Genomic DNA, 26,855 nt, shown 5'->3' on the forward strand with positions numbered 1-26,855 from the left:
AGTCATAGTCTTTCAACAATTCTATCCACCTCCTTTGCCTCATATTAAGCTCTTTCTGATCAAAGAGGTATTTCAAGCTCTTGTGATCGGAGAAGACTTGGAACTTAACCCCATAGAGATAATGCCTCCACACCTTCAAGGCAAACACAACCGCAGCGAGTTCCAAATCGTGCGTAGGATAACTAACTTCGTGAGGTCTCAACTGTCGTGAGGCATACGCCACCACATTATGATGCTGCATCAGCACGCACCCTAGGCCCTTTAATGATGCATCACAATACACCTCAAAAGGCTCGTTCGGCTCAGGTAACACTAACACAGGTGCAGTGGTCAACTTTTTCTTCAATGTCTGAAAGCTCTCCTCGCACTCAGGAGTCCAAACAAACGGAGTGTCTTTGCGAGTTAACTTTGTCAACGACAAAGCTAATTGCGAAAAGCCTTTGATGAACCTTCGGTAATAGCCAGCTAAACCCAGAAAACTCCTTATCTCAGTTACTATGGTTGGTTGCTTCCAATCCATCACAGCTTCTACCTTGGTTGGATCTACGGCTATTCCCTTCTTACTCACCACGTGACCCAAAAACTTTACCTCACTCTTCCAGAACTCACACTTAGACAGTTTCGCATAGAGTTTCTTCTCCTTTAAAATATGCAACACGGTCCGCAAGTGTTCCGCATGCTCTTCTTCAGTCTTGGAGTAAATTAGTATATCGTCAATGAAGACAACCACGAATTTATCCAGAAACGGACGGAACACTCTATTCATGTAATCCATGAATACTGTAGGAGCGTTCGTCAACCCAAAGGACATTACAGTGTACTCGTAATGACCATAACGAGTCCTGAAAGCGGTCTTAGGGATATCCTCACCCCTCACCCTTATCTGGTGATAACCGGATCGCAAATCGATCTTAGAGAAAATCCCAGCTCCTTGTAACTGATCCATGAGATCATCAATCCTCGGCAATGGGTACTTATTCTTTATGGTGACCTTGTTCAGCTGCCTGTAATTCACACAGAGCCGCATACTTCCATCTTTCTTCTTTACCAGTAACACTGGAGCACCCCACGGGGAAACACTTGGTCGGATAAAGTTCTTACCCAACAATTCCTCTAACTGAGACTTTAGCTCGGCCATCTCTAACGGTGACATCCTATAAGGAGCACTTGAGATTGGTCCCGCCCCAGGCACCAACTCAATAGCAAACTCGACCTCTCGGTTAGGTGGAAATTCCTCAATATCGTCGGGAAACACTTCCGGAAACTCACACACTACCGGAATCTGATCCAACCTTTGATCATCACCCAAAACACCCGCGGTTAACAACAGGATACCCTGACATTCGGTTCCAGAACAGTTCACCATCATTGAATTCAAGTAATAATTATTCACCACAACCGGCCCTTCTGTATCCTCCGGCATAAAGTACACCGACTTGGTAGAACAATCAAGCAGGACATGGTTTTCGGATAACCAGTCCAATCCCAAGATAAGATCAAGACCGATCATCGGTAAGCAGATTAGATTATGGACAAAATCACGCTGCTTGAACCTAAACGAAATTTTCGGGCATCCTAGTCTAGTTACCATGGCTTCATGGGTAGCATTATACACTTTTAAGTCATAACCTAAGGTTACGATCTTCAACCCTAACTCATGGGCTTTCTCAAATGCAATGAATGAATGCGATGCTCCCGAATCAAATAAAGCATTTAAAGTTTGACCAGCCATTTCACAATTACCTCAAATGAGTGTCTCGGATCCCTCTGCACCCACAGCTGAGGTGGTGAACACCCGACCAGTCTGTTGTGCTTTCCCAGCACCTTGCTTTTGCTTCTCTGGACAACTTGCGGCTTTATGCCCCGCTTTTCCACAATTGTAGCACAAACCCCATCCAACCTTGCATGGTACTCCCGGATGGTGACTTCCACACCTAGTACAAGCTTGATCATTTTGAGGCTGCTTCCCAAACCTTTTTCCCTTGGGAGTAGTTGTTGTTGGGCCTCCTAAAAGAACCTCCCCTCTTGAAAGGCGGACCTCTAGGTGCAAAGTTCTTCCCTCGGTTCTGTAAAAATGATCCTTTGTGACTTCCTTTCTCAGCGGTTGCCCTCTTCACACACTCTTCAGCAACCCTACACTTGTTCACCAACTCGGAGAAAGTCCTAATCTCCATTGGTCCCACTGAACTGAAAATATCGCTCCGGAGTCCTCCTTCGTACTTAACACACTTCCATTCCTCATATTCCACCGGAGTCCCTTGACACATACGAGAGAATCTGAACAGCTCCTCAAACTTGTCAGTATACTCAGATACGGACATAGTACCCTGCTTCAGCTGCAACAATTCAAGCTCCTTGGCCGTCCTAGCAGAAGTCGGAAAGTACTTCTTATAGAACTCCTCTTGGAAGACATTCCAGGTGATATAATCATCACCCTGCTGCAGGAGGCGTCGGATTCCTTGCCACCAATGCGACGCTTCCCCAGTGAGCAAATAGGTAGCAAACTCTACACGCTGCCCTTCAGGTACCACCTGCGCTTGCAGTGCTCGTTCCATGGCTTGAAACCACGTATCGGCTTCAGTCGGGCTAGTAGTTCCCTTGAACTTCGGTGGATTAACCTTCAAAAAGTTCGCCAGTGTCATCGGACCCTGAACTCCACCTCCGTCATTACCATGGTTGTTCATCTGTTGACCAAGAGCCTCAGCAGTGGCTTGCATAGCAGCAGCCATGTTCTCCAACGCAGTCATAAAGTTCACCGGGTCATTAGGATTAGTCTCCGGTGCACGAGCATTCGTATGTCCTCTCCCACGGCCTCTACCGCGTCCACGAGACGCCATTTGGTTCCTATACACACCAAACAATCAATATTAAGTTGATCAGTCTCAATATCGGAAGTCTAGTGCTTCAAAGTCCCAAATGCATGCTCATGAACGTTTATGCCAATTATATCAAGCAGATATACTAGTAGCACATAACACACACACAGAGAATGCACAGAAGCATAGTCAGTCCATTCCTCAGGCTCTACAGGAACGAACTGCTCTGATACCATCTGTAACAGCCCAGACCACCCGCTAGCACGATATTGTCCGCTTTGGCACACAAGGCCTCACGGTTTTGCCTTTGACGATAGGGATGCTAGCCGAAACCCCCCACACTCACTCGTCAAAACGCGTCATGCTAGGGAGAGGTATCCACACCCTTATAAGGCATGCTTCGTTCCCCTCCCCAACCGATGTGGGCCTTATCTGTAACAGCCCAGACTACCCGCTAGCACGATATTGTCCGCTTTGGCACACAAGGCCTCACGGTTTTGCCTTTGACGATAGGGATGCTAGCCGAAGCCCCCCACACTCACTCGTCAAAACGCGTCATGCTAGTGAGAGGTATCCACACCCTTATAAGGCATGCTTCGTTCCCCTCCCCAACCGATGTGGGCCTTACAATCCACCCCCCTAAGGGAGTCCAGCGCCCTCGCTGGCACATCGATCCGGGTTCTGGCTCTGATACCATCTGTAACAGCCCAGACTACCCGCTAGCACGATATTGTCCGCTTTGGCACACAAGGCCTCACGGTTTTGCCTTTGACGATAGGGATGCTAGCCGAAGCCCCCCACACTCACTCGTCAAAACGTGTCATGCTAGTGAGAGGTATCCACACCCTTATAAGGCATGCTTCGTTCCCCTCCCCAACCGATGTGGGCCTTACAATGTCTGTAACAGCCCAGACCACCCGCTAGCACGATATTGTCCGCTTTGGCACACAAGGCCTCACAGTTTTGCCTTTGACGATAAGGATGCTAGCCGAAACCCCCCACACTCACTCGTCAAAACGCGTCATGCTAGGGAGAGGTATCCACACCCTTATAAGGCATGCTTCGTTCCCCACCCCAACCGATGTGGGCCTTACAATCCACCCCCCTAAGGGAGTCCAGCGCCCTCGCTGGCACATCGATCCGGGTTCTGGCTCTGATACCATCATGTAACACCCTACCATACAAAGTCTTATGCTTAAGTCATAATTCAGAGATGGCAAGGTATTACGACCTCTAAAACAAAAATTTAGTACGTATAGTAGTATGAATAATTGATTATAACTAGGAGCCTTTGTAGAAAAAGGGGGTAAACAAAAAAACCGTAACTCGAACGGGCAACACTCCGATCGATAACGTAACGAACCGGGATAAGCTAACGCGAGATCATATATATAAAGAGTGTCAAAAACAAGAATATCAAGACTCAAAACCCGGCTGCGAAGAGAACCGGTCCGAGCATAGCAATATATAAATATGATAAAATAAGGAAACCCCAAAGGAAACCCAAAGGGACACAAATACAGAAAACCTATTCTCCAAAAATCCCCTCTAGAAGGAGTCATCACAGTTTGTATTATTTAATGGAGATAAAAGTATCTAAACAAGATATATAACCCAAAACAGAATCCCGAGAACAAAGGATCTTCACTAATCCAGAAGTCTCCAGCATGCCTCAACGAGAAGCCTCGCGTCCTGCATCTGAAAACCACAAAATCCGCATGGGTGAGAACCAGAGGTCCCCAGCACAGTAACAGCTTCCACATATATAATACATAATAATAGAGGAAAGCCGAAGGCAATCCTAGAGCTTCCTCCAGATAATATCAAAGCTTATAAACAAGCTAAACCGTAAGTGGCAACTGACTAAAGATCCTTCAGTCTAACTAATACTTCCCTTTCCAATTCCTTCAGACCTCCCAACCACCAGCAGGAGTATAATATAGCAAACACAGTTATATCAGACAAGAGATTTACAAATAGGAACAGATAAGGCATTTAGACAATTAGCAAGTAATATGCAGTCAAATAGGCAATCTCAAACAATTCATGTAGTATGCTTATGATGCATGCCTGTCCCTAGTGGCTGATGATATCATCTGTCGGTTATAGAGCCAACCCGACAAGTCCTGGTAGCTAACCATTGGACTGTCCCTCTGTCGTGCATCCCCAACTCGAGTTATACTCATCATAAACTTGATCATAAACATGATCCATATCCATCACCCTCACTGGTGAATATTTACGGGGGCGAGCTCATCCGGGCCTTTCACAGTGCCCGACCACACTTACGACATAGGGTCAAAAGAGCTTCGAGTCTCAACCTGGAGCACGTGGTGGCTAGCCACTGCTACTACCCAGGGAAACCCTCATCTCCAATGGTGGAAGTGCAAACATTCACAATTCATTCAACAGCATATATGCATTTATACTTAGCCATAAACATGGCTCCGCCGCCACACGGCATAATCCAGCCATCCGGCTCACGGTTAAATCCATAACTAGCCAATTCATTAACAATTACGACCATTCGGCCCATGGCATAACAAGCACTTCCACCGCCATCCTCCACATCTCACATAATCATCTTTGATCCTCATGGATCATTCATTTTTCCCTTGCTTTACTCGCAAGTTACCACATTCACTAGCCCTTTTCCTCATGCTAGGCATATCATAATGATTTAAGACATAAGTGGTGAGATCGGAGGCTTTGAAGTATGAAGTTTGGCTTTTAAAACTCAAAAATCAACTTTGGGATGAAAACAGGGCCACGCGTACGCGCACTCCACGCGCACGCGTGGATGATGCTTTCTCGAAGAACAGCGCATACGCGCCAAGTGTGCCTACGCGCGAGGGGTCATTCTGCTAAAAATTTTCTAAGTTAAAAGCTGCAGAATTCACAGATTCAACCCCCAATCTTCCGACGGTCATAACTCTCTCATTTTAAATCATTTTTCACCCGTTCTTCGAACGGCATGGACATCCCGGATCCAATTTCATTTCTAAATAGATTTGGCACAAATCAAAGATCCGTAGTCCAAGTTATGTCCCGTCAAAGTATGCCCAAAAACCATATTTTCATTCAAAACCACAAAGTGCCATTTTCAAAACAAGCCACTTTCAACTCTTTTCAAAATCAATTAAAACATGCCAATTTCATCCCTTTTATTTGAAATCAATCAAAGTGTACCAAATTCAACAACAAGCCATCCTCAACTCACGCATTGACATTTTACCAAAATTCTCAAAACTACCTCCAACCATTTTAACACTTCTCAATCAAAAGGCCAAAGGATAAACACAATATTATGTCATACATCCTTCTCATCCCAATTTCTAACAATATCAATTTCCAATCAACCATCATTATACATAATCATCATACTCACCAACAATATGGTACCACCCATCAATTCAACCTCAATCATTCATCAAGCATATATCACAACATGCATTTTCTCACATATCACACAATCAAGGCATCAATATTCATAATCACACATATGATCACATCATATATCTCAACCATTCCACAACATCATCAATTCAATGCCTATCTTAGGGCCTCTAGCCTAAGTATTTCCTACCACATTACATATTAGATACGGGAAACCGAAACCATATCTTAGCCGATTCCCCAATCTCAACCGGAGCACTTCCAAACCACTTGTCCACAAGCTCTCAAGGTAGCAACACCTCCAAGAACAGATTTTATCACACAAAACCCTCTTCCAAGCTTTCCAAAATCACCAATCAAGCTCCAATATTCACATATACACAACCTAAGCCACAATCATCATACCCATACACAACATCTCAATGCCCAAACCTCATAGAACAACAAATTACACTAGGGTTGAGAATCTTACCACACCCAAGGTCCAAGGAGACAAGATTAACCTTCTCCTTCAAGAGAGTTGGGTCCTATAACATCAAAGAACCCAAAATCTCAACATTTTTACTCATGAAACTCGAAATCAAGGGCTGGAATTTCGAACAGTAAAACGTGGCTTACCTCAAGATTAATTGTATGGGTTTTGTAGAGCTCTCCGCGGTGAACGCGTGGCCGCAAACGGAGCGGCAATCGGAGCTCTAGATAAAAAGTTATGGTAGTTTGAAGATCAAGTGAGAGATAGAACTTGAGAGAGTGTTCTTCCCTCCATAGCCTCCATTTTCAGCGTGTTTAGTGTGTTGTGAGGAGAGAGAGTGCTGAAAACTAGGGTTTTGGTTTAGTTATGTTGGGCCAAGGGCCCACTTTGGGTCCGGTTGGACCGGTTTGGCCCGTTCGGTCCAATCTTGGTCCGAATTCTATAAAATTGGTACCGAAATTCTCGTCTCAATCTCCTCTATCACATTTAGCCATAAAAATAACATTTTTGGCTTTCTAGAATAAATTCTCATATATGGGTTAATTAGCCGTTAATTAACCGGGTCTTACAGTAAAAACCTTAATAACACGTAACAGAACACTAACACAGAATTTTCGAAACAGAAATACTTACTGTAATAAGAAAACAAAATAGTAGCGGTCTCTGAACCAGTTTGGCGGGAGTCCTGGCAGCCACCTCAAGCGGCAGCGGTGACCAAAACTTCAGCGGCGGCGACTATAACAACATGCAGCAATGATAAAGTTTCCGGAATCTCAAAAGAATGTAAACCAAACTCAAAATCCTTACTGGCAGTGGCGGCGGTGGTTCCCGGAACGGCGGTGCATAGCGAGACAGCGTCCTTCTCCTCCTTAGTTAGGAAATCTGATGGCAGTGCGACGACTACCCCACGGTGGCAGCGAGACTCGAGTGGCAATGATGACAAGGACCTCGTTGACGGCGACTCGTGGCGCTGACGGTGATAGGACTGGCCGTGGCTCTCCCTCTCTTCCTCGCGCGCCATCCTCTCTTCACGGTTCTGGCAACGGCTCGTGGACAGACCGGCGACGATGGCTCGGTGGCGTGGCTTCCTTCCCCTCCAAGGTCCAACGACGACGCGATGGTGGAAGCTTTTTCCTCCTCACGTTCGGTCATCTTGATGGCAACTGGGCAGGGCATGGCGACAGCGGCGGCGCGTCCCACTAGCTCCAGCGCGTCCTCCCCTTCCACCGGCACTCCCTCTCTTTCTTGGATCTCCCTCTTCTCCTTTCCCCTTTCCTTCTTTCTTTCTTTCTTCCTTTTCTTTCCTTAGAACCATGTGTGTGTGAGTGTTGGTGAGGGTGAGTGTCGTGGGTGAGGGGATGTGAGAGAGGTAAGTGTAGTGTGTTAGAGTTTGGAGTGGTGTGGGTTAGTTTAAGTATTTTTATTAAAAAATAGGGGTAGTAGTGTAATTGTATAAAATAAATAAAAAGATAGAATAATAATTAAAAAACCAAATTAAGTTTAAAGTATTCATCTTTAAAATACCTTTTAATTATCAATCTATAAATTATTTTCAGTTAAATACCAATTTAATAAAAATTGGAGATAAGTAAATTAATTTTTCTTTATTTATAAAATAAGGTTAAAAATCTAAATATTAAAATTAAGGCATATAAAATACTCATTATTTTTCAATTATAAAACTCTAAATTATAAATAAGAATTTGCCCCGTTTATATACAAAATCCCAAAAATATAATCTCAAGTAAATATAATAAATCATAAATAATTTATTAATAACTTTTTAAAATTCGGAGTCTTACATTATCCAAGCTTTCATTAGTTTTATAAGTCTTTTATATTCTTATTTAACCTAGAAGTGACATTCTACTATATAATCATTATATCTTTTTATAAAGACTATTTTACCCCTAGAACTTACATATTAACCATTTTAGACTTACTTCTTTTTAAATGACCATATTAACCGTATGTATCATAATTAATCATCCTAATGTTAATTACTAATCAAATTGTTAACATACACTCTAATTTACCATATTAACCTTAAATCTTTTACTAATAATACTTATTTTATCCTTATTATCCTAAGGTGTTACCTATTCTCTAAATTTTTGGTTTCTTACCCTAGCTTTACCTTCTTACCTCTAATTCTTTATTAAGATTCTTATCTAGACTCAACCTTTTTCTTACTTTTCAACTTAGACCTAGTTAGATTATATAATATTCTATTTTTTAACCCTAGGACTTCTATTTTATATTTCTAGTCCTAAACTCCATTAATTACATAATTAACCCTATTAATTATCTAACTTTTCTAAGTGTCACTCTTGAAGCATCATACATTTTTTCTAGGATCATACTCTAGGTTTTAACCTCTTTTTTTCATCTCTTTCACTTTCTTTCTTAAAAGTCTCTCTAATCATTTATTTTAAGACTTATGCTTATATCTTAGTGTCTTTTATGATTATGAATCTCACCCCAAGTGCATTTTAATGTTCGGCCAATTTATACATTTGAGCATAACCCTTATGTTCATAATTAGTATTAATTCACAATTCAAGAATGCAATTCATCATATAATCGTCATACATATAACTCATGCTTCATTCATTTTCAAAGAAGGCATACACACACATCAATTATCAAACATAGAAGTCAAGCAAGCAATATCACCCTTACCTTAGCCTTGTTCTTCACTCTAGAACACGTTAGAAACACTAGATTTTCCAAATAAGGACAACTTGGTGATTAATAAAAAAAATAAGGATTATGGCCGAGACTTAGGAGCAATGGAAGAATCAAGATGCAACTCCTTTAGCTCTTGAAATGCTAGCCTATAACCATGCTCCTTGAGGTTCCTAAAGATGATTGTCTAAACCATGAAGAGAACAAGATGACCTCTCATGGAGACTCCTCAAAATCAAAAAGAAAGGAGAGAAAATGAGAGTGATTTATGCACTTTACCTTGTTAGATTTTCAAAGGAGATAGAAGAAAAATGGAAGATTTAACTAGGAATCTTGATTCTTGAAAGAGTGGTGGAATGCTCCTTGATTTAGTGAAGTGAAAGTGTATAGAATCAATACAAAGAATCATTCTTTTCTTTCTTACTTATTAATTATACTTAGTGTAGTGTGAAGAGTGATTAATAAAATGGTGAAAGAAAGTACTTCATTAATAAGAACAAGAGTGGATAAGAGCTTCATTATTCTAAAAAATAGTACATAAACATGTGGCTTAAATTCTTTCTTGGAAAAAGAAGAAAGAGAATAATAAAAACTCACTAACTAGCTTCTATGATTTTTCACAAAGATCATAATTAACCTGGTTTGACTTTGACTGTCATTAATTATATTTCCTCTTTCAGAATATCGCTAAGATATTATAGAGGGGATAATAGATAAAATTATCTGACACAAAAACTATCTAATTAATTATTATTTTTGAATTATTTTTTTTTTGAAAAAATGGGTTCTTACACATACCATAAATTAATTTAACCTATTAACTATTCTGAAATGTGTTCGTCATCTCCAATCTCATTAACTAGTAGTTCATCATCTACCTAATCTCTTAAAAATGATAGATTATCACCATTTTTAAATAAAGAATCTAAGTTTCGCTCTAACCAAGGCTCGCTCTCGCATGCTTCATCATCTTCATTTTTCTCAAATCATATAAATCTCTTGGTTTCAAATGCACAACAACACTCCAATTTTTATTCACTTCATCATTGACAAAACACACCATTCGAACTTGTGAGGCTTCAATATATGAATCATCTTCTTCACGATTACCATTGTGTATTACTCATGAAAAATTAACAAAAGTAAAATCCCAACTATCCTTTCTACACTCCCATTTTCTAATGGTGTCAATCCATTTACATTTGAATAAAGTAATATGAAATCAGTCATTGTAGTTTAGTTTGATAATATCTCTATTTTGCCATAATATGACAAATCAGTATTCTTAACATTAGCATGTCTAGCGCTAGCAACACAAGGAGTTGAAGACATTAAAAAAACTTCACTATTCTGAGTCTTTAACCTATTGTCTCAATTGGTAGTTCAAAAGGAGAACCCATTAATACTAAATGTAGAAAATCTCTTGGCATATCATGATGGACCGCTTGCTAGGTATCTTAAATCCTCATGCATATTATTCATAATATATGGGTTCATAAGCTATTATAATAGAATGATATATTAGTTATATCCGCAAATATTGGCTCAATATTAGCAAAAAGTTATCAATTTTCTATTTACTTGCAGAGAAAACCAAGTAACAATATCTTTATCGAATCTTTTTTCTATCTCTACATTTAAAGGTCTTCTACCCTTAGATCATCTTCATACAAAATCCTTGAAATCATTGTCAAATATAAAAGTTCAACTCTAACTAAATAACAATTTTCAAGTAAATAAGAAATGTGCAAAATCTTTAAGCACTTGCTCAATGAACAGCTTGATATGTAGACAATTTAAAAACGATGTGCTTGTTTTTTTCCATAGGTAATAACTCAAATGTTGTGAAAGCTCCGTTAGAGTTATTCATTTGTGGAAAAAGAGAATTCACATGTGTACTGCAATTATCATCAAGATTATCATCAACACGTGGGGTCTATTAAATCTTGTCTCAATCCCTTCTAAATATCGAGAGCAAAACGTAAGAGCTTCTTGAGTCACATATCCCTTAGCTATAGAACCTTCTGATTTAGCTTTGTCTCGTAAATAAGACTTCAAATGTCCTAAATACCTAGTTTGTATAATTGGCTTTAGTAAACAAGATATAATCAAAGTCAGTGTTTATCTCAATTTTACTAGGTGATGAAAAGAGATATTTACCTCTCAATAGGATACATCCACCTGTAATGTACTGGCTCCCAAAATTTTGCTTCATCAACTAGATGACAAGTTAAATGAACCATGATTGTAAAGAAAGAAGAAGGGAACAACATTTCTAAGTGACAAAGGATAATGACTATTCGAGGTTAGAGTTTCTCAAGTTCTGTAAGAATTGAGCTTTTGGAACACAACTATTGAAAGAACGAAGACAACTCTATTAGCACTATAGTAATTTTATCTGGTAGCACATTATGGATGGCAATAGGTAATAGTTGCTACATAAGGATGTGACAATCATGGCTCTTCAATCCAGATAGCTTTCTTTGCTTCAGGTCAACACACCGTGAAATATTACTTGATAGACCATCTGACACTAACATTTTTTATAGTGCGCAAGAATATATCTTTCATTGAATTTGATTTTGTGAACAAAGATGTATGATATCTCCCATTTTCATCTAGTCATAGATCTTTTCTTATACCCATTTCTTTAAGATCCCTATGAGTTTTAAGATTATCCATTGACCTTCCAATCTCATTGAGAAAAGTGTATAACACATTGTCACAAATATTCTTTTCGATGTGCATAACATCCATATTGTGGCGCAATAAGTTAGATTTTCAATAAGGAAGATAAAAAAAATATGCTTTTCTTCCTCCATATTTCTGATTCATCATCTTTTTTAATGATTTTTCCTCGAGTCCTCTTACCTTTACTTGACTTGACTGTATTTCCTTTCCAAATGAAATATTAATGCCTTTAAGTTGTTCCAATATTTTTGACCCTGTTAATACTACCAGGGGATTCCTCAACTCAAATTTTTCATTAAATTTTGCACGACTTAGTCTAAATTTATGGCCCCTTTCTAAGAAATGGCAATGCCACATAAAATACCATTTTTCACCATAGTTTAATCTATATGAATCAGTGTTGAAGTTACAAGTAGGGAAAGCACATTTATTATGTACGTTCCACACAGATAAGGTACCAAGGATTGAAAAATCACTAATTGTCCACATCAATGCTGCTTGCATCGTGAACATTTCATTCTTGAACCTATCTAATGTTTAAGCACCATCGTGCCACAAATCCTTTAACTCTTTGATAAGAGGTTGTAAGTACATGTCTATGTTATTCTCTGGCAACTTTTCTCCAAGAATAATCATTGACAAGATGAATGATGTTGGCTTTATGTATTCCCATGGAGGCTGATTGTATGGAATAAACACCACTGGCCAAGCATTATAGTTTATACGCATAGTTCCAAAAGGGTTGAATCCATCAGAAGCAAAACCAAGACGTACATTTTGAGGATCTCATGGATGCCTTATCTTTGCATCTTTGTTTTCCGCTGAAGCATGCAATCGCATTGATTCGGCAGTCTTAGAGCACATAAACAACCATTGAAGTCACGGATTTAGGGAAAAGTACCACAAGATCTTTATAAGTTTCTTCTTTTTAGAATCATTCGACTTAGATGTCTTGCATCTTTTTCATTCTTGCAAATCTTCATCTTTTTTTTCCAATATAACATGTAATCATTAGCTCAAGCAGGTATCTTTTATAACTAAGCCCTAGTTTATTTATGATTTTCTTGGCTTCATATAATGTATTTGAAATCTTTGCATTTTCAAAAACATCTTTTATTAACTTGAGGATTTCGACCATGGCTTTGTCACTTATTCTGTATAAGCACTTTATGTGATAAAGACTAATAAAAAAAGATGATTTTGAATACTTTGTGCACCCTTCATACAATTGTTCATTATCATCTTTCAACAACTTGTAAAATTCTACATTTTTTCCATTATGCTCTTCATTTTGAGTTTCATGCCTATCTTCTACATTGTCTCCATCTCCATCTATAGGCCCAAAAAAATGAATAGATTCATTCAAGTCAGGTCCAGCGACTTTATTGAGCATTGTTACCATTGGATGCTGAGATGTCGAATCATCTTGTATACAATCTGAAAATGGTTTGACTATTAAATGTTCAAAAACTCTTTTATTTGCCACTTGCCAAAACTACTCATCGGATAAGGGCATTTAATTTGACGACCAGCGAGAGATCGATGCTCAAAAGTGAAATCTAAGAACTTGTTTAAACCATGTTTATACTCATGTGTAGTTCATGATTTTTCAATCTATGACTTATCGATTGAAATGATAAAGAGAAATTACAAATAAGAATTTAAAAAAAAATCTATATATTCTAAAGGCAAGAAAATTATTTTTGTATGTGCAAATTAGACATTAAAAAAAACTTAAATAGTATTCCAAAAGAAACTATAAAAAAATTATAATTACCTCTTTCAAATGATAATTTTGTGGTAGTCACAATAACTTTGTAAATTTTTCCTTTTCAAAATAATTGTGTATATATAAATTAAGTTTTTTTCTAGAAGATAAAAAAAGACAAAAAATAAATAAAGCGAATATATTATTTTCAAATTACATTTCATAAGAATAAAGTAACATAATTTAAAACAAAAGCCCTAAAAATTATATATAGGAATAGCAAGAGAAATTTGATTTGCATGGGATTTAAACAAATACTTTCATTCAATCCTTCTTTTTACTAGTTAATAAAATAAGCAACAAGAAGATTCTTTAAATAAAGAGACATGAACACAGCCCGTGGAAGCTGAATTTCCTAAAGGAGCTTAGTGTCTTTCCAAGATAAAAATACAAAATAGGAGTTTTATACAAATTTTCGAGTTTGTTGCAAGTTTAAAACCATTTATGCGTGGATAAAGGCCATTAAGTCAAAATTGAAAAGATACTAAATTAAATTTTTAGCTTAATAAAATAAAATAATAATCACAATCCGACTAAGGAAGGTTTCTTGTACCACCAAATATTTGACTAAGGAACAGTATCACAAGAAACCAAGACATTCTAATGTTTATTCTCTTAAGAAAAAGACTCTTGTTTATGATTATAATATAACCGGTGAATATTTTGCCTTTCATTAAGATAATCCACAACAATCCAGCACCTAATCCTGCACGTGATCTTGAATAGCTTCAACTTTCCAAGTTTAATCCTCACCGGCTGCCTCGCCTTCAACCAAAGAGGAACACTTCCACTTTGCTGCTATTCTTGTGTCAATGAATTCTCCAAAGCTGTTGCATTTTCTGCAAATAATATATTAATTTTGAGACAACAAAGTAAATGTGATGTTTGACAAGGGATATTAAAAGAAAAAATAAACAAATTTCATTCATATTTTAAAGAGCAATTACATTCCATAACCTTTTTTTCTATTTAAAGTTAAATGATGTTATTATCAGTTATAACAAAAGTAGAAAAAGAAGATAAACTTGATAACTGAAATGCAAAAATTTTCTTACTGGATCTTCAATGTGTGATTCTGGGGTATGCCACCACAAGAGTCCACCAAGAAAAGCAACACTTATGACTTGGAATATTCTCAGTCTATTGAATGCTTCAAACCTTCTCTCTCTTACTCCCCTCTGCAATAGTACTTTAAACTAATGCCACCAACTTGTGCACCATTGCTCCTGATTTATCTGACTCCCTGCATCAAATTTTCATCAATAGAAAGAAGGATTAAGACCATTGATGAGTATTATCTTTTTCATTGAAAACTCAAAAAGGGTAGTTGGAATAGAAAACAATATTGAACTTTCTTTTCAAAGATGATAAGGTTATCTAATTTGAGGCCATTGTAAAACTAGCTAGCTTCACATTCTTCTTTTTATGAACTCTCACGAACCACATCTTCATTAACAATTAAGTTTTGCTGTATGTGGTGTCTATTTTTCATTTTTATTAATAATTGAGTTGAACTAGAACAAAGTGATGCTAAGATTCTAAAGTCAAAAACTTTTAGCTAGAATCAATAACCAGATTGACTTTCTAAAAGAAAAGATTCTATTTGACAATTGACAATTTTACTCTCCAAGACAAGGATATATCATGCAATAGCCTAATTTTTTAATTTCAAACTAATTTGGGTTCTTCTTGATCAATTAAGTACATCTGATAATCAAATCAATTATCTAAGAACAAACAACTACATGCTAATGTAGAAAACATGGACCTAACAGAAATACAAATTAACCCAAACAAATCTAGAAATTAGAAAGAAAAACCTGTTTGAATACGAGATATTGGTATAATTTGAATGTTGGTAAGGTGTGCGTGTGTGGACAGAAACAATAGGGTTTTATTTTTTTATCATTATTCATTAGTATTGGCTAATAAGAGAATCAGAATCGCTATTCATTCTTTTTTTGAGTCAAATTTATCGTGTAAACTGTTTCTTAATTTTTCTTTCAAGTACTTGCTAACTGGATAGATTGAGGAAGCGTCCATCTAACTTGTTTTATTTTTCTAATGAAAAAATAAGTTAGCCTACATGATAACCATAAACGAAAAAAAAAATAGCCAATACCACTAAATAAGGCTGTAAACTCCATTGTTATTTCCCACATTATCATCAAACACCGTAGTTTACTAATTTAATGTTAAAGTAATTGCAATTGAATAAAACCGTAAGTTTATGCATACATGTTTTCTTTGATGTAAAATTCTATTATTATTAGAGACTATAAGAGATTAAGAGTTACTTGAAAGAAACCCCACTCTTGCAAGCTATGTCCTATTTCAACAGCTCCTCAGAATCTCCACGAGAGAAAAGTAAAAAATATCTATATTAAACTCTATTTTATCAAACACAACATATGTATTCATTCGCCAACGAGAATACATTTATCTTTTTTAAAATAAAAAAAATCTAAATAATGTACTTCTTGTTCAATTTAACTATATTCATAGCAAAAAGTAAAAAATCACACTTTTGAATCCTAGAATGCAAAACGAACGGAAAGGAAACACTGAGGATTTTGGCAAAGAACACACAGAGAACGACAAGGAGAAAGCCGAAGGAGATCGTCGCTGGAGGAGACATCGTCGGAGGAGGTCGCCACTGGAGGAGATGTCGCCAAAGGAAATCGCCGCTAAAGGAGGTGTCGGCAGATAAGATCATCGCTAGAGGAGATGTTGCCAGAGAAGATCGTCACAAGAGGCGAGCACAGGAGGAGATCGCAGTGGCAATGTAGTATAGCATAGCAACGTTTCTCTCACATAGAGTGCATGACAGTGGAATAGCATAATGACTCATGAGTGTTTCTCTCAAATTAGGATTAGGTCGATTTGGGTTTTAAATATGGATGATGATAATGGCGGTTTAAACTACCAAAATCACCAAAAATCACCATAAAATACAGATTAATTATGACAGCAACAAAAACTACCGTAATATACATGTCATTTTAAACTCTTTTTTTTAGCGATACACTATTCTTACCATTGAGTAAAAACAACATAGTTGTTAGTCATGATTCAATTCTTTTACACACTCAAATTGCTATTATTACTTAAAGATCTAATTTGACTCCAACATGGACTTTGCAATATATACCAACTTTCTTTTTCCATTCTTAGCTTGTATTCTTTATTTTTTTATTTTTTTATTTTTTATTTTTTTTATTTTTTTCTTTATTTGTTATTTGAAAAAAAAATGAATAAATATGGATAATTTATTTGAACTAGTTGAAGATGGATACTACTAAATTGTCCTAAAATTGAATGCACTATAATTTTGCCTCTCCCACTTTTTATATAAATCATGGCATATTTACAAGTTTTTTGAAAAAATATAAAGTCTAGTAGATTACTACGATTTAAACTTAAAAAAAAGAGTGAATTGTTGGCCACTATTTGGTTTTATGATTTTTATGTACGAAAAGTAAAACACACCTAAACACCATAATTTATGGCCAGAATCCCATGCACAAATAATATAAGGAGAAGTACTATGATTTATATGCTCAGGAGCTTAAAACCAGCTTTAACCCACGACTTAGTTACGAAAAAGGGAAAACCAAATAAAAGCCAACGATTTTTGTTTGAAGAGAAAATATTTCAAAAGTGTAAATAGTTTGGACTAGCGTGGGAGTGTTGTAGAGTAAAGAAATGGGATAGATTAAAGAGACTAGAGAGGGTGTCAATTTTATCGGCAAGAAGAAGCCATCTACTGTATTTATCAAGCTATCCACGACATTTGCAGAGTTACGGAATAACATTTTACAGAAAACTAGGTTATATGAAAAAAAGAGAGCGAGTCATTATTATATAGGATCCTAATTGCAATTGGGCAAGGATTTGTGAAGTTCGATTTGTTTGAGTTATAGAGTGACAATGACTTGCAAGTAATATTTCATTGCCGTATAAGCTTTTTGGAGATTCATACTATAGAGTTGTATGAGAAGCTTCAAGATGTGGTTGGAAGTTCTAGAGGATCGATTCCAAATTTTCATTTTATGGGCACAATTGGATCTTCTAGGCTCAACTCCTATAGGTATAGCTGCTGCAGCATTGGTGTCATCCCCTTCTTTCACCCTGGATTTGAATCGTGAAGTGGAGTGCAACATTGGAGATAGTCAAACATTTGGTGAGATTGCTTTTGCAATATTATTACATATTTAAGTGGCTGGAGATTCCATCGATGCTATGGAGGCAGATCCAAGAGAAGAAGCACTTGGTGATCATGACGACGATGGGGAGCCGCCTACGATTGGTGTTGATAGTGACGAGGATAGGGGGACTATTCCAGTGAGCCACACAACAATACCCTCAACACTTGTCAATCCTCAATCTTAATGCTATGGCTAAGCAAGGATTTCTAGATTTGGAATATAAGACTGGACAACCCGGGACATCTGACGTGGCGGAAATTGGTGAGTTAAGAAATTAATATAAGAGATACGTTGCAAGTACAGTTCTTAACCAACCAGAAATCCGCTTATCAGTTTAGAAGGTTGTCACAAAATTTAAATTAAAATACTGGGAGTATGAGTCCCAGGTCGTCTCCCAACGAGTTGCAGAAAGGTGTGCTATTTTTTTAATCAGATATTTTCAAAAAATGGTTTGAGTTGAATAACAGGAAATTAAATTAGAGAATTTGTGTAATTTTAAATAAAAGCCTTGGCTGGGAGTAGATTAGTTGAAAGCCCTATTCTTGTTGGAGTACTTTCAAGATTAATTGATAATTGAGGGTTTTTTGTTTAGTTATCCCTTACTAGGTAAGGAAAAGTCAAACAAGTTGGAAAGCTATTTCTATTTACAAGTCCCAATCCGCTCAATTGAAAAGGATTAGTGTCAGTGACTAGAGGGCAAACCAACAATAAACCCAATTACAATTTTTCTTTTAAGCATTCCAACTCAAGATCTTCCTTTCAATCAACCCCCATCCAAGTTATGGAACTACTCGCTCATTGTGAATGTAGAATTCATAACATAGGAAAGGGAAATATATAAAGACATGATAAACAATAATCAAAGAGATCAATTGAAAATAAAGATAGTTCTTGTATTAATAAACTCTAAAAATAATTCAGTAATAATTCTAAATAAACAAAGGACATGGAAGAGTAAGAGACATGTAAAGAAAACAAACTAGAATGACGAAGTCTTGCTGAGGTAATAACTCTTCTCAATATCCCAATGCGAAAAGCAATCAAAATAAAATCCTAAGAACTATGAATGTGTAGAGATAAAACCTAGAGGAGGAGTAAAACTAGATCTAAAACTGAGAATTGTGTGTAATGAATTGTTGTTTTTGTTTCTGCATGTTCCTTGACTCTAGTCTGCTTTTCTGGGCCAAAAATTGGGTCAAAACAGGGTCCAAAATCGCCCCCAGCGAATTTTGCAGATTCTGCAGATCGCACATGTCACGCGATCGCGTCATTCATGCGGACGCGTCATTCGGCGTTTTGCCTTGCCACACGTGCGCGTCATCCACGCCTCCGCGTCACTTGTGCAGTTCCAATCCGCGCGGTCGCGTGAGCCATGCCTCCGCGTCACTTCTTGCTAGTCATCTCCTCAATTTCTTGTGTTCCTTCTATTTTTGCAAGCTTCCTTTCCAATCTCCAAGTCATTCATGCCCTATAAAGCCTGAAACACTTAACACACAGATCACGACATCTAATGGAATGAAGGAGAATTAAAATACATAATTAAAAGTCTTTAGGAAGCAAATTTTTCAATCATGTAATAATTTTAGGAAGGAAATATAAATGCATACCAATCATATGAATAAGTGGGTAAAGAATTGATAAAACCATACAATTAAGCACAATATAAACCATAAAATAATGGTTTATCAACCTCCCCACACTTAAACATTAGCATGTTCTCATGCTTAGTTGAAGGAGATAAAATAAATGAGTAAGAACATGTAAAACTCATGTAAATGCAATGCAACCTATATATATGAATGCAACTATATGATTCTTGTCTACTTGATCAAAAGTAAATAGGTTTTTCAAGACAATCACAAATCAAACTCCACTAATTCAATTCTTATACAGTAAGAATAGATAAAAAATGCAAGAAGGTAGCTCATGAAAGCAGGGAACATAGAATTTAAGCATTGAACCCTCACTGATGATGTATGTACACTCTAATCTCTCTAGTGTATAGGGCAATCACTCTATCCTTCTCTAATAATGCTTTCTAATTTTTGTTCTTCACCTAACCAATCAACAACATTTAATATATTAATGCAAACATCATAAGGTCTTTTCAAGGTTGTAATGGGGCCAAGGTAAGGGTAAGGATACATATATGGCTAAGTAAGCTTATAAATTGAATCTTTAATTAACCCAAGCTTCAACCCAACATATATATATTCTATATAACTTAAAATTCACACCCAGCTACCCAAAACTTTTCTTTCACATTCCATACTCATGTATCAACTTTTTATTTTAATTTTATCATACATGCATTGATCTTTGAATTCTTAACTTAGCATTGGGGTAATTTTGTCCCCTTAATTATTTATTGAATAATTTGGATTTTTTTTCAACATAAACTAAAAATAAACATAGCTAATCAATGCACGTAGATTTTTAATTCTTATAGTTTCACATGAGTAGGTACCCAAATTCCCATTGTATTATCATGACACATTCCCTTATTATCTTTTGTTCCCATACTTAATTAACACACACAATTCTATCTTAAGCTAATCAAAGATTCAATTAGGGTATAAAATTGTTTTTCCGCTTAAGGCTAGTAATGTGGTAAAATACAGAACAAATGGGATTTAAAGGCTCAAAGTGGCTAACAAAGGTAATTGAAAGGGTAGGCTTAATTTGGATAAGTGAGTTTAAACAAGTAATGGCCTCAATCATATGCAAACATATAAATATATTAAACATTGGACATATAGGATGAAACAAAATGTAGATTACAATCATAGAGAAGTAAACACACAAGAATAAAATAATTATGGTTAAATAATGTAACCATGCATTTGGGCTCAAATCTCACAAGTTGTGTGTTCTTTAGCTCAAAAATCATGTTCCAAATACAACTTCAAGCAATTTTAACATAAAAGTTTTGATTAAAATTAGTGAAATTTTATTCTAAAGATAGGGTCTTAGAAGAAACTTATTGTCTTTTCAATCAAGTAGAACATGCATGCAACTAATCTATTACTATGCAATTTATCCTATTCTACAAAAGAAAAACTAACTAAATATCCTAATTTGTTGGTGTTAGGGAAGAGAAATTACCTCCGAAAGTCAGGTACTAACCGACCTCCACACACTTAAGGCTTTGCACCGTCCTCGGTGCCATCTGTCTGGAATAAGGGTGGGCTGGTAGCAGTATCTCCACAGTCGGGACCGTCATGGCTCCCTGTGCTGGTAAAGGAAGTAGAGTTCGGAGTGTCTGAGTCCTTAAATTTTCCCATAATAAGCTCCTTAAGGTATGTGAATCGGCGCTTGTTACGGCACTCTCTCATCTTAGCTTTCTGTTCCTGCCGATCCAACTTTTCAAGTATCTGATGGAGCAGTTGGTTTGTTGTAGGTGCTTGTGGTGCTGATGGAGGGATGTCCTCAGCCGGTTCTGTAGGCTGGCTAGTAGTGGCTGCTGGGAGTCTAATATATTTCCCGTTAGGGACGTATTGATCATCCCGTGGAAGCATGGCTTTGGTGTCCCCAGCTCTGTAGGAGACTCCGGCTGCTGAGATGAGATCTGAGACCAAGGCGGGAAAAGGTAAGTTGCCCGCAATCTGTACGTGTCCCATGGCATTCTGGATGTGTCTTGGTAGGGTCAGAGGCTGGTCTGTAAGGATGCACCATAGTAGAACGGCCATGTCTGCAGTGAAGGAAGATTCGTGAGTGCTCGGAAAGACATAATGGGACATGATCTGTGCCCATATGCGAGCCTCCAAGGTAAGTGCTGAAGCCGATATTCCCTTAGGGCGGGAACGGTGGTATCTGTAGATCCATCTGCTGCCAGGTAGTGTGATAACTCTGAGAACGGCGTCCCAGTCAAATTGGTACATCTGGCGCTTGAGTGAGGCTTCTTGAAAGGCGTCCAATCCTTCTGGAGCAGGGGGAAGATCTAGAGCTCGTTGAATGGCCTCTTCTGTAATGGGACTTGCTTCTGACGTACATAGACAGACTACAGGGTTGGCAGGTGGAAATTAGAGTAGAACTCAACTACCCAAGAAAGATTAGCTTGCCTTGGCTGTCTCTGGAGGAAACCCCATTGTCTTCGTTCAATTTGCGGCTCAACAAAGGTAGCAATATTGGGCGGGAGGATAAGAAGGTATTCGTTGTTGTAGCTCTGTTCTGCCAGGATAGGGAACATCTACTCACAGTAGCGATTGGGAAATCGCGCAGTGTCCTTTGCTGGGAAGGCTTTCTCTTTTTCATCAACCTTTATAATCCTCTTAATTATTTTTGTTGAGGGCTTGACTGCAGTTGAAGGAGGCTCTGCCACTAATGCTCTTTTTGTTCCTTTTCTTGCTGGTGGTTTGGGAGTAGCTTTCTCTTTTCCTTTCTTGGTGGCCATCCTGAAAAGAGAAAAAGAAAGTAACATGAATTCAAAGGGATAGAGCAAGGAAGAGGATGGTATAAGTGATAATCAATGCATGGTAAAGAGGATGTCGTTAACACATGGTCATGACTACATGTGAAAAGTTCACCAATGGAAATATAGAAAGTGCATTTGAAGACAATTAAATGCAAGGTATTTATTGGCATGCAGGCAAAGGCATGAGTAGCATAGATCAAGCATTTAATTTGTTAAATATGTTATCACTCGTAACAAACTAACCATCACGTTTGTATTGGCAATTAAATTAAATTAAAAAAATAGTAAAGAGAATTTATGAAAAGCAAGCATTGAATGGTAGAATAGAATAATGTAGAAAATGCATAATGCCATATGGGCTTTTTCATAAACACATAGCATGCATGATGAATAAACTATTGAAAATAATAATTTGAACATGCAAGCAACCCTTTAAAAAAAGTAATATATAATTGCCAAACAATTTTTGCAACAATCCACAAGCATATAATGAGAAATAATGACTCAATTAAATTTCTAACACCAATTAAAAGAGAAAAAAGAAAGAAAAAGAAAATCATGGATAATGCAAGTTAAAAGAAAAGAAAAGAAGAAAACATAAAAATAAGAAAGATAATGGAAAAGTAAGGAAGGAAGAAGAAAAGAAAAACCTTGTTAATGGTGGTGAGAAAGTAGAAAGTGAGAAAGAAGGAAGAAGGAAGAAGGAAGAAATAAGGAAGGAAAAGAGAAAATAGGATTTGGGGAAAAGAAAGATAAGATATTTTGGCAATTTAGGGTAAGCTGTACGGCGCAAGCGACGCGGACGCGTGGGTCAGGCGTTCGCGCGAATTGCGCTTAGATGGATTGACGCGGTCGCGTCGGTCATGCGGTCGCGTGACACAGTTTATGCTACTGGCGCGAGAGCAGCCTCGCGCTCACACAACTCTCTGTTCGAAATCTTAATTTTGCCAAATTTTGGGTCACGCGATCGCGTGGATCACGCGATTGTGTGAGTGGCCAATATTGGGATATGACGCGGACGCGTGGGGCACGCGTTCGCGTGGTAAGGGCTGTGCGTCAAGCGCTAGTCCAGCACCACTCCAGTCTAGGATTTTTCTAGCTGTTCTTTGAGGGTCAAAATGTCCTCCACTCTCAGATGAGTGGCAGACCTCTAAAATGGACTGGAATTCTGATTAAAGGCACACACCGTCTAATCACCTGGTCAGCGCCACATCTCCATAAATATGTGTCATCCCATATATAATATTTAGACTCACTTTTCAGCTTGTCTCTTTGATGCTTAGTAAAGTTTGGAGGAAAAGTACGGCCAACTAGATAATTAGCTACAGGTGCATACCAAGGAACTACCTCAGATACTGCTTGCAGGTTATCAAATGGGAAATTATCAGCTATAGGAGTGGAGTCATGCTTAATGTGCTCAAGGCGACTCAAGTGGTCTGCCACTAGATTCTGGTTACCACTCCTATCCTTAATTTCTAAATCAAATTCTTGTAGTAGCAGTATCCAACGTATAAGCCTTGGTTTGGATTCCTTTTTAGCTAATAGATACTTTAGAGCTGCGTGGTCTGAGTACACTACTACTTTCGTACCAAGTAAATAGGCTCGGAATTTATCCAGAGAAAAAACAATAGCAAGAAGCTCTTTCTCAGTAGTAGTATAATTATACTGAGCGGCATCTAAAGTTTTAGACGTATAAGCAATTACAAAGGGGTCCTTACCTTCATGCTGAGCCAGTGCTACACCTACTGCATGGTTGGAAGCATCGCACATTATTTCAAATGGCTGGCTCCAGTCTGGTCCTCTCACAATTGGAGCTTGAGTCAGGGCGGTGTTCAGCTTATCAAACGCTTGTTTGCAATCCTCACTGATCTCGAACTCAATATCTTTTTGCAGTAGTCTGGATAAGGGAAGAGCTACCTTACTGAAGTCCTTAATGAATCTCCTATAAAAACCTGCATGGCTAAGGAACGAACGGACTTCCTTCACAGAGGAGGGATAAGGTAAACTAGAAATAACATCCACCTTTGCTGGATCTACAGAAATTCTAGTATTAGACACAGCATGTCCTAGTACAATCCCTTGTTTAACCATAAAGTGATATTTTTCAAAATTCAATACAAGGTTTGTATTGACACATCTATCTGACACTCTAGATAAACTATCCAAGCAAAGAGTAAAGGAGTCACCATATACACTAAAATCATCCATAAAAACCTCCATACAGTCCTCAATAAGATCAGAGAAAAGACTCATTGTGCACCTTTAGAAAGTAGCTGGTGCATTGCACAAGCCAAAGGGCATTCTCTTGTAAGCATAAGTCCCAAAAGGACATGTAAAAGTGGTCTTTTCCTGATCTTCAGGAGCTATATGAATCTGGAAATAGCATGTGTAACCATCTAAAAAATAATAATGTGATTTACCTGACAGGCGATCCAGCATTTGATCAATGAATGGAAGAGGATAGTGATCCTTACGAGTGGCTTGGTTTAGGCGTCTGTAGTCAATACAGACCCTCCAGGTGTTCTGAACTCTGGTTGCCATGAGCTCTCCATGCTCATTCTTCACTGTAGTGACTCCAGACTTCTTGGGCACCACTTGTACTGGGCTTACCCATTCACTGTTTGAGATGGGGTAGATGATATCTGCCTCCAGTAGTCTGGTCACTTCCTTTTTGACAACCTCTAAGATAGTGGGGTTCAGTCTTCTCTGGGGTTGACGGATAGGCTTTGCTCCCTCTTCTAAAAATATTCTATGCTCACAAATTTTAGGGTTGATGCCTAATATGTCTGCCAAAATCCAACCAATTGCCTTTTGTGCCTCCTTAGCACACTAAGTAACTGTTCTTCTTGTTGAGAAGTGAGTTCCCTTGCAATGATAACTGGGAACTTCTGCTTGTCCTCAAGGTAAGCATATTTGAGGTGTGGAGGGAGGGGTTTCAATTCTAACTTCTGCTCATGGTCAGGCTCTGGGGTGTCTGGAGCTGGTAACAATGGTAAAGCACTTTCATTGTCCTCTGAGAATGTCCCCACACTTGGACATTGTCCTATGTACCTCTCTTCAAATTCCTCCTGGTGAAATTCAGCCACGGTTTCATCTATGATGTCACACTGGAGGATAGAATGATCCTCCGGAGGATGCTTCATAGCTCCATTCAGATTGAAGATTACTACTCGGCCATCTATTTCAAAAGAGTATGTTCTTGAAAAAGCATCCAATTTGAACTTTGAGGTCTTCAGGAATGGTCTTCCGAGTAGGATTGATGATGGCTTTTCTGAGTCATTTTGGGACATCTCCAGGATATAAAAATCAATGGGAAAGGTGAGCCCCTTAATGCCCACTAATACATCTTCAGCAACTCCAGCCACTGTAATAATGCTTTTATCTGCTAACACAAAACGAGCTGTCGACCTTTTTAAGGGAGGGAGCCTCAAATTATCATATATAGACAAACGCATTATACTAACACATGCTCCTAAATCAGACATGCAGTCAGAAAATATCACACCACCAATAACACAATTAACCATACATGGACCTGGATCACTACACTTTTCAGGTATACCTCCCATTAAAGCAGATATAGAACTACCTAAAGGAATAATTTCTAATTCATTAATTTTGTCCTTATGTATACATAAATATTTTAGAAACTTTGCGTACTTAGGTACTTGCTGAATAACATCAAAAAGGGGAACAGTTACCTCAACCTTTTTGAATATTTCTAATATTTTGGGATCAGGTTCCAGCTGCTTCCTGGGCTTCCTTGCAAGTTGTGGGAATGGAATGGGAATGGTGTCCTTCATAGCTTCAGCGTCCTCTGGTGCTTCTTCTCGTGGTTGAACTTCTTCTTCATCAACCATGTCCTGTATGTCCTCTTCCTCTTCAACATCTTCTACTTCCACTACCTCTTCAGCTGAGGCGTGTTCTGGTGGGTTTGGCTCCTCCTGATTCCTCTCCTGCAGTGTGGTTCCGGACCTTAGGGTGATGGCATTGATGCCACTCTTTGGATTGGGTAATGGTTGAGAGGGGATTCCACTGGAGCTCAAAGGCTAGTTATTGGAGTTATTCATTGATCCAATCTGTGAGATAAGAGCTTGCAAGGTAGATTTCAGACCATTTAGAGTAGAATTAAGGTTATTTTCCATAGCCTATTGTCTCCGATCAATAGATTGTAGTAACTCATCATTAGCAGATGAAGAAGGATAAGTGATCTGAGAGGTCTGCTGTTGGTTATTCAGTGGTCCTTGGGATTGCCTCAGGTGAGGTGCTCTGTATGGCTGGTTTTGGTTCTGGTTCTGCTGCCTGTTATTGTTATTATTCCACTCTGATTTCCCTGATTGTCTCTGCCTCCTCTGTTATTGTTGTCCCTCCAATTCTGGTTAGAATTATCTCTCCAATTCTG

General features: G+C 38.0%; 1 long non-coding RNA gene across 1 annotated transcript; it reads right to left on the reverse strand.

Annotated features, from left to right (window-relative positions):
• Positions 1–14,301: 14,301 nt before the first annotated feature.
• Positions 14,302–15,893, reverse strand: LOC148544407 (uncharacterized). Its single transcript, XR_015900124.1, has 3 exons — positions 15,652–15,893; positions 14,887–15,074; positions 14,302–14,670 (listed from the first exon to the last, which is right to left on the reverse strand). It is a non-coding gene; the product is annotated as an uncharacterized LOC148544407 (long non-coding RNA).
• Between the last annotated feature and the right edge of the window lie 10,962 nt (positions 15,894–26,855).

This window comes from Arachis ipaensis, chromosome B9, assembly GCF_059453495.1.
Source record: "Arachis ipaensis isolate K30076 ecotype BB chromosome B9, ASM5945349v1, whole genome shotgun sequence".
NCBI lineage: Eukaryota > Viridiplantae > Streptophyta > Magnoliopsida > Fabales > Fabaceae > Arachis > Arachis ipaensis.